This window comes from Sceloporus occidentalis, unplaced genomic scaffold (assembly GCF_023333645.1).
Source record: "Sceloporus occidentalis isolate IW3139 unplaced genomic scaffold, rSceOcc1.0.p SCAF_3, whole genome shotgun sequence".
Taxonomy (NCBI): domain Eukaryota; kingdom Metazoa; phylum Chordata; class Lepidosauria; order Squamata; family Phrynosomatidae; genus Sceloporus; species Sceloporus occidentalis.
In genome coordinates this window covers 2,481,206-2,489,217 of record NW_028316983.1, presented here as the reverse complement: position 1 = coordinate 2,489,217, position 8,012 = coordinate 2,481,206, and positions in this window count along the sequence as shown.

Here is an 8,012-nt window from a genome sequence, read left to right as displayed (position 1 = left end):
ACAAAACTACACCCTGAATCAGAAAATGTATCTCCAGTATGGAGCTCTGATCCTCTCCTGGTAGAACCTCTCTAAATCCAGCTTTTCCATTTGGATAACCACCTCTCAAGATGAGCATTTCAATATCAGTAGAGACCAGGAGAAACAGCAGAGACTCATCCAGCTATTTTCAACATATTTTCTGGCCTCCCAAGGACCTTTGGGAAGTCCCTGGTTACCTTATTGTCCTGTTTTATGGTAGCAATCATATCTACCATCCACAGGAACAGACAAGGGGAAAACCAGACCAGTTCCAAGTCTTACACAGGATTTCAGTGAAAGCAGAAGCAAGCTCCATGCAGTCCAAAGTCCAAATGGCAGGAAAAGCAGTCCTGAGCTGGGTCCATAGCTGATAAGGGAATCATGAGAAAGAGTAGCTCAAGATACACATGGAAGCTCAGAGATCTACAAAGCCAGGCACATCAAACAAAGCCACAAAGGGAGTGTTGGAGCTGATTATTTTGCCCCAGCCAATTTATAGCCAGCAATAAAGCAGCCTGGTCTTATTAGCTCTCTGTATTCCTTTTAAAGCAGATCAGGGCATATCCTGTCCCTTTGCAACTGGTGTTTTAATTTGTGATGTTCCATGGGGGCAAGTGCCTCTGTATCCTCCTCTAAGTGCTGCACGGGATGGACTGGACTCAACTTCTGCTACTTCCATGACAGAACCAACAGCTTCCGCTGGTTCTGACTGAAGCCTGCCATCCCTGCTTTCCTCTTCTCCTTTATCATTTAAGGAGCCCTACAGTCATGTGCTGGTTGATTTTAGTTCAAGAAACAGTCTTCAATAGGTTCAGAAAGCTGGATTCAGAAAACAAAAGTTGTTCACAGCATAACAGGGGCCCTGTCTGCATGGGCCAAATACAGCATCCTTCCCCATCTTCTCTGCAGGGAAACCTTGTTCTGGCGGGAACAGATTGTATGATGTTTGGCCTGTTCAGCATCATAACCAGTGAATAACTCCCCTTAAAATGAATTAAAATAGCTCACCAGTTGTCCCAGATCTTCCCAAGTGGTTCCAACTCTGGGTGGCTATTTGTCCCAACTCTGGGTGGCTATTTGAAATGCCTCCTGCTTTGCCAGTGAGTGCATCATCTGCTGCCACCAGTCACTTGCTCTGTGATCAGAAAGTGTGATCAAAGCTGAGCACCTCATTCTGACTTCACAGAGAAGAGCCCTGCAGCAATGATGGATGTGCTGGGCAACTCAGCAGGATATGTGTGCAAACAGCCAACCATTGTTGGAAGAGGATCAGAGTAGTTCTAGGGCTAGGATACTGAAATTTAGGCAGGAAACATGAAATGCACAGATATAGGATAGGGGATACCTGGCAGTATATGTGAAAGAGATCTAGGAGTCCTAGTAGACCACAAGTTGAACATATATCAACAATGTGACGCACTAAACAGTGTGACGCAGCTAAAAAGGCCAATGCAATTCTAGGCTGCATCAACAGAACTATAGTGTCTAGATCAAGGGAAGTAATAGTGCCACTGTATTCTGCTTTGGTCAGGCCCTACTTGGAATATTGTGTCCAGTTCTGGGCACCACAATTCAAAAAGGACATTGAGAAACTGGAGCCATGTGTCCAAAGGAGGAAGACTAAAATGGTGAAAGGTCTGGAAACCATGCCTTATGAGGAATGACATAGGGAGCTAGGGATGTTTTGCCTGGAGTAAAGATGGTTAAGAGGTGATATTAAAACAAGGCTATCATATTTGAAGGAATGTCATATTGAGGAGGGAGCAAGCTTGTTTTCTGCTGCTCCAGAGATTAGGACTCAGAACAATGGATTCAAGCTCCAGGGAAAGAGATTCCACCTAAACATTAGGAGGCATTTCCTGACAGTAAGAGTTGTTTGACGGTGGAAGATGCTCCCTTGGAGATTTTGGTGGAGTCTCCTTCTTAGTTTTTAAAGAGGCTGGATTGCAATCTATTGGGAGTGTCTTGACTGTGTACTCCTGCATGGCAGAATGGGATTGGTCTGGGTGGCCCTTGGGGTCCCTTCCAATTCTATCATGGTATGATTTTAATATGTAATATGTCATGTGGTTTTCTTCTTTTCCGACTGTCTTCCATTTTCTCACCATCTTTTGCAGTAAGTCACATTGTCTCCTGATATGTCCAAAGTACAACAGCCTCAGTTTTAGTCACTGTTACTTCTAATGAAAGCTCAGACTTGTTGTGCTCTTGGACCTATTCTTTTGGCTTTTTGGAAGTCCATGGGATCCACACAATTCTCCCACATTTCAAATGAGTAGATTTTCTTCCTGTTAGCTTTCTTGGCTGTCCAGCTTTCACAACCATACATAGTAAATGGAAATATGATGAAATGGACCATTCTGACTTTGGTATTTCATGATATAACTTTACACTTCAGGCTCTTGTCCAGTTCCTTCATAGCCACCTTTGTAACTCCTAATCTTCTTCTGATTTCTTGTCTGAAGGCTGCATCCACACTGGAGATATAACCCAGTTTGGCACTGCTTTAACTCTTTCTGGCTCAAAGCTATGGAATTCTGGGAGTTGGAGTTTGTTGTGGGGCCTTCCTTCCTTAAACTCTGCTCCGCTCTGGGCCCACAACAAACTCCAACTCCCAGAATTCCATAGCCTTGAGTCAGGATGCTTAAAAGCAGTGTCAAACCGGGTGCAGCCTGCCATCTCCATTTTGTGGATGACTGAGCCATGGTATAGAAAAATCTTTATTTCAGTGTTTTCATTGTCTGCTTTAAAGGTATGCAAAACACCTGTTCTAAACTTTAGTGTACTCCACCTGTTTCTCAAACCTGGACTCGAGCTTCCTTCCAAAGTACAATGAATACAGTATAATAAAAATATACAAAACGTTGACAGGGAAATGAAATCAGGCTGCTAACAACATGAAAAATAATGTGCAACATTCAATGAATAATGGGGAAAAAGCAGTTTCAAATCCAGTGCTTTATCTATTGCATCTTGTTGAACTCACACATGGATATAATAATAATAATAATAATAATAATAATAATAATAATAATATCCTGCTTTTCTTCCAAACTTGGACTCAAAGCAGCTTACAGTTTAAATGCACAGTACTGTACAATTAAAAACATAAGAAATAAATGGATGTCATCTTATTGGTGTTTTATGCACATGGAAGTTTGCTTACACAAGGGATTGTACTTTTGAGAGCATTGCAAAAAGTGTGTGTTCAGTCACATTTGTGTAGGTAGCTGCATTGACTACTGTAATGTCACACAAGCCTGACATCTCATTGGCAAAATGATCCTTTCTCCATATGAAAAGAAAAAGGATTGGTTAAACAAGAGATTGACATGTCCTGTCTCCCGTTTCCTAGTATACTGTGGGCCACCACTAGCTTTTTAAAATTCACTTATACTTGAAATTAAAGTCAGCCCGGATGAGTCTTTCTCAGGCTGCCTGGGGAGCTTTTCCAAGGGAGAAAGGATGTAATTCCCCCCTTTTTTATTGGGAGAAAAGGAGCTGATGAGCCTTGAAATTGCCTTTGTTTTAGAAGGCACTCCCTTTGGTTGTGCAATGACCCTTGTTTAGACTGAAGATTCAATGCAGAGTTTATCTCGCCAGGGAATTAGCTGTTCAGCTTACCAGGACAAAGGTGCCATTGAGATCTGGGTTAGTCTGTGGCTGGTGTTAATCTTAGCATCAACTGGAGAAAGGTCTTGGCTGTGAACAGGATCCAAACCTGTCAAAATGGGACACGCCATCAACTCTATTATCGGTGTGGTGAAAATTGCAGATCTTCTTACATTGCAATCTCAGGAGAAAGAAAAAGTATTGTAAAAGACAGAAGATCACTGAAATAAGCACTATTTTTTTTTTTGGGGGGGGGGTCCCAAGTCTGACATCTTCATTTCAGTGTGTTTTCCATCAGAATCAACAAAACCCCATGAATTCTGGATTCATGACTGTGTGGAACTGGCAGATTTGTCCATGTTCTGGAGCAGAAAAAGGAATTGTGCAGCTCTCCTCATATTGTTGGAATGCAACTCCCAGCATTCCTCACCACTGGCTCTCCTGTCTCCTGGGACACTGGGAGCTGCAGTCCATAGACATGCAGAGGGCTGAATGCTCAACCCAGCCTAGGGAATGGGTAAGAATTTTGGTTTGGTTCCGTTTGGAACGGGATTTACTCCAAATTTGCAAAGTTCACCTCTGGGAGAAAATGACAGCTGGGATTCTATGGGTTGGCCCCAGATAGATTATAGACCCATTGAATCAACCACTGAATGATGAAGAAACATGCCAATAAATTCAAGTGATTTAATGGGTCTGGACTAATAATAGGATTTGTTTGAAATTCTTTAGTTTTTCTTTTCTTGATCAAGATCCTGCCTGGGAGACGTAGCACCAATGACATAGTTTCCCTATATGCAAAGTCATCTTGGCCTCATTCCGACTTACAAAAAATATGGTTTGTGATCTGAATCGATGGATCGATTCAACAGCGGAGCGTGGTTCCCACTACATTTGTCCTGATCACATTTTTCCCCTGTAAAATAATCCACTTGTGGTTCATGTTCATGCATGAAATGGTTCAAAATGGACCCGCTGCAGCTGGCCAAAGAGCAAATTTAAATCGATTCCTATCTGCATCTGGTTCACTCTTGCGCAGAATCGATTTATCCAAAAAGACGCGGAAAATATCAGTGTCAAAAAGTTGTGGGTTAAATAGATCTAGTGCATGCCTCCCCTCTCTAAATCGCTTCAGCAAATCGATTCAAGTGGGAACCAGGGTCATTTGAACCGGTTCAAACCAATTTGCAATCCAGTTTAAAAGATAGTGGGAATCAGGCCCTTGTAGCATCTTTGGGACTAACTGAAAGAGTAGTTATGCACATTGGTAGTATGCACTTTCATAGACTTGAGTCTCCCTCCACAGATGCATTTGGTGGAATAGAAAGCAAGGGACAGACCTATATACGCAGTCTGTGTGTGATAATGTCCATAGGAATGCACAACTTTGTGAGTGTGGAAATGAGGTGACAAATTTGGTTTCAACTTATATCCATTGAGGAATGAAGGCAGGAGGAAAGCTGTTGCCTAAAGCCAAGTAAATAACCATATGAATGAGTATTGGGCTGTAGTGTGAGAACCAAAAAGAAGATGTGATAAAACCGTGAAAGCTCAACTTCTTTCTTTCAGTTAGTTTCAAAGGTCCTACAAGATTCCTTTGCATACTGACTTTCCAGACTAATATGGCTATTCAAAGACATAGCCATAGTCTCCCTATCTTATCACTCAAATCTCACCTTAAAAGACAGGCATCTGCGTCAAGCAAAGGCATTCTGCAGTGCTGGCAAGCAGAGTGCTGTTTCCAGCCCCTTCCTGCCATTCAGCCGTCGTGTGGCAAGCAGATTCAGGGTCTCAGTGGGATCCCAGTAGGTACAACCTCTGGTTGCACCATGGCATGTTGGTTAGAATGGCTGGAAGCATCATCTGTTGGCACCCCACTGAGCAGTGCTGCAGATCGCCTTTGCTTGGTGTGAATAAGGTGGGCTTTGAGGGACGCTTGCAGTCATGGCAATGGTGCTACAAATATAAACGTGATTAGCAAAAAGATGTAGGGCCATATGTCTAGCTTATGATATCCTAACCTCTGAACATGGTGCCACCCTTATGTTTAGCACTGCATCTCACAATCCCACCACGTTACTTAAATTCTCCTGCTTTTACATGTCATTTCATGGCCTCCTGATGGACTCTGAAGGGCTAGAACAGTCCAGAGGCAGTCCTTTTAAAGGAGGCATTCACACTTACGTTTTTGTCCTGTGGATCTCTGTATCTCCGCTGTGAAGCAATACAGGATCAATATTCCCACTATGTTTAATGTGACCGAATCCCTGTGAGGCATTTAAATCCTGACTAGCATTCACACATGTGCTGCTTCACTTCAACATGGAGGCACCTCCATGACTAGGAATGACAATCCTGATTGATTTGGCAACGAAGATCCAGATTGCTCCAGACCTTTAAAAAAGATATACTTAAGGACCTGGTGTAGAATATACCGGGTTAAGTGGGTTTTTCCATACCCCTCCCCTGCAAATGGCGCCAGGTGCGTTTGGGGCCAGTGGGAACATCACAGCAATAACCAAGTTTTACACTGGGTTATTTCCATAGTATGAAGGGCCCAAAGAATCAGACACCATGTGAGCTGGGTTTAGTTTAGATTTAGCAGTGTTTTTGTAGTATCCTTTTAGTCATCTGCTCACCATGGCCTTACGAATATCTTTCCTTCTGCCTTGACTCCTCAATGATCATAGTTAAAACTGAACTTGTCACCTCATCATTGCCAGTCCGCAAAGAAATTCTTTCCAAGCTCTAGTTGGGGAGATAATCCTGAAGACTGAGATGGAGCAGAACGGGAGTTCTGAACTGCATCCCTGATCTCCATAATCCAATCCATTTAGGTAAATCTTGAAAAGTGATAGCCATTTACTTGTGTTGTTCATTAGATTAAGGAGACTATTGGATCTCAGCCTCCTCCCAAAGAAATTTACTAAGCCCCACCATCCTTTCTGCCAAATGCACAGAATGAGATACCAAGAGCATTTGGGAACCTGGAGTTCATTTGATACCTCTTGCTTAAGAGTCATTCCAGAGTTTACAAAATAATAAATATTTGCTGGAATATGACAAACCACACACTGAAGGACAATGCCACTGCCCCCAACAACACCGAGTCCATTATCTCAATGTCCCTGGCACCTGGTTTGGGTCCTCCTCCTGCTTGCCACGCGTATAAATGGCTGTTGCCGCCTCTTTGTTCCCAAAGCCAGAAAGAGGTGAGAGAGTCGGTGGTAATGGGGCAGCTCCAAATGCTCTTGTTGGTTTGGAGGAGGGAAGGCCAAATTTCTCCATTATCCATTAGCCTCAGGAAGAAACACTCAGGTAAAACAGAGGAAGTGCTTCAGAGATGGGTGAAGCCCACTCTTGGAGCAGTGAATCCACTCTGGGATTTAGTCTGACTTTTAAAGGGGTGCTGTCCAAGGTGCTGAACCTGCATTGGGGGATGAGGCTACTTAGGGGTCTTGCATAGCTTCTTGTACCTCCCAGAGTGGACATATACCATACCACTGATGTGAGAATCTCTACCTGCCATTAGGTAAGACTCTCCTCATTGCATTCTAGGTGATTGTTTTCCTTCCATCCATTACCAGTCATTTCTGCACTGCTATTGATGCTGCCCTCCCTCCTCTACACTCATCTTTCTACTGTCCAGGAGCAAGTTCATTGCTGGTAAGAACTGTGTCCTATCTCAACAGGTTTGGCCAGAAACAAGATGTTTGCAGTTTGGTGGGTTGTCTTCTTCTCCAGTTGGTTGTCGCCATCGCTTAGCCAGCAGTTGCTCCCCACAGATGCTGTCATCAGAGTCAATAAGGCTGTCTTGCACAATGGTAAGTTAAATGGGGCAGGATCAGGAAGGACAGTATCAGAGGATGGAGCACTCTCCTTCTTGAGAGGTCTTTGAACAGAGGTTGGATGGCCAACTCTCAAAAGTGCTTTAGCAGTGGATTTTTGCATGGCAGATGGTTGGATCCCTTCTACCTCTATTAATCTAGAGCTAGCATCCTGTTCAGTAGTTTGAAAGACTGTATCTCCCCAAATGAATCTGACAGAATACTAAGATCTTGAATGGAAGACATTATCTCGGCAGCTAGCACAGGCTTGCTTAATGAGGTCATGAGAGAGAGCCTTCTCAGCAGCTGCTCCCACCCTCTGGAACTCCCTTCGTAGCAACCTGGCCATGAAAACCCTGTGATAGGTTTGCCTCTGGTTTTTCATAAACCAAGAACAACCTGAATGCAGAGAATGACTGGAAAAAATAAACAAATAAAGACACAAACCATCTGTGACCTGAAAAGAATTCTATTAGCAATGCAGCAGTGGGTCCATCCTGTTCCCTTTCCTAATGAACTCATGTCCTCTGATTTGCTTTTGCAGCTGTCTCC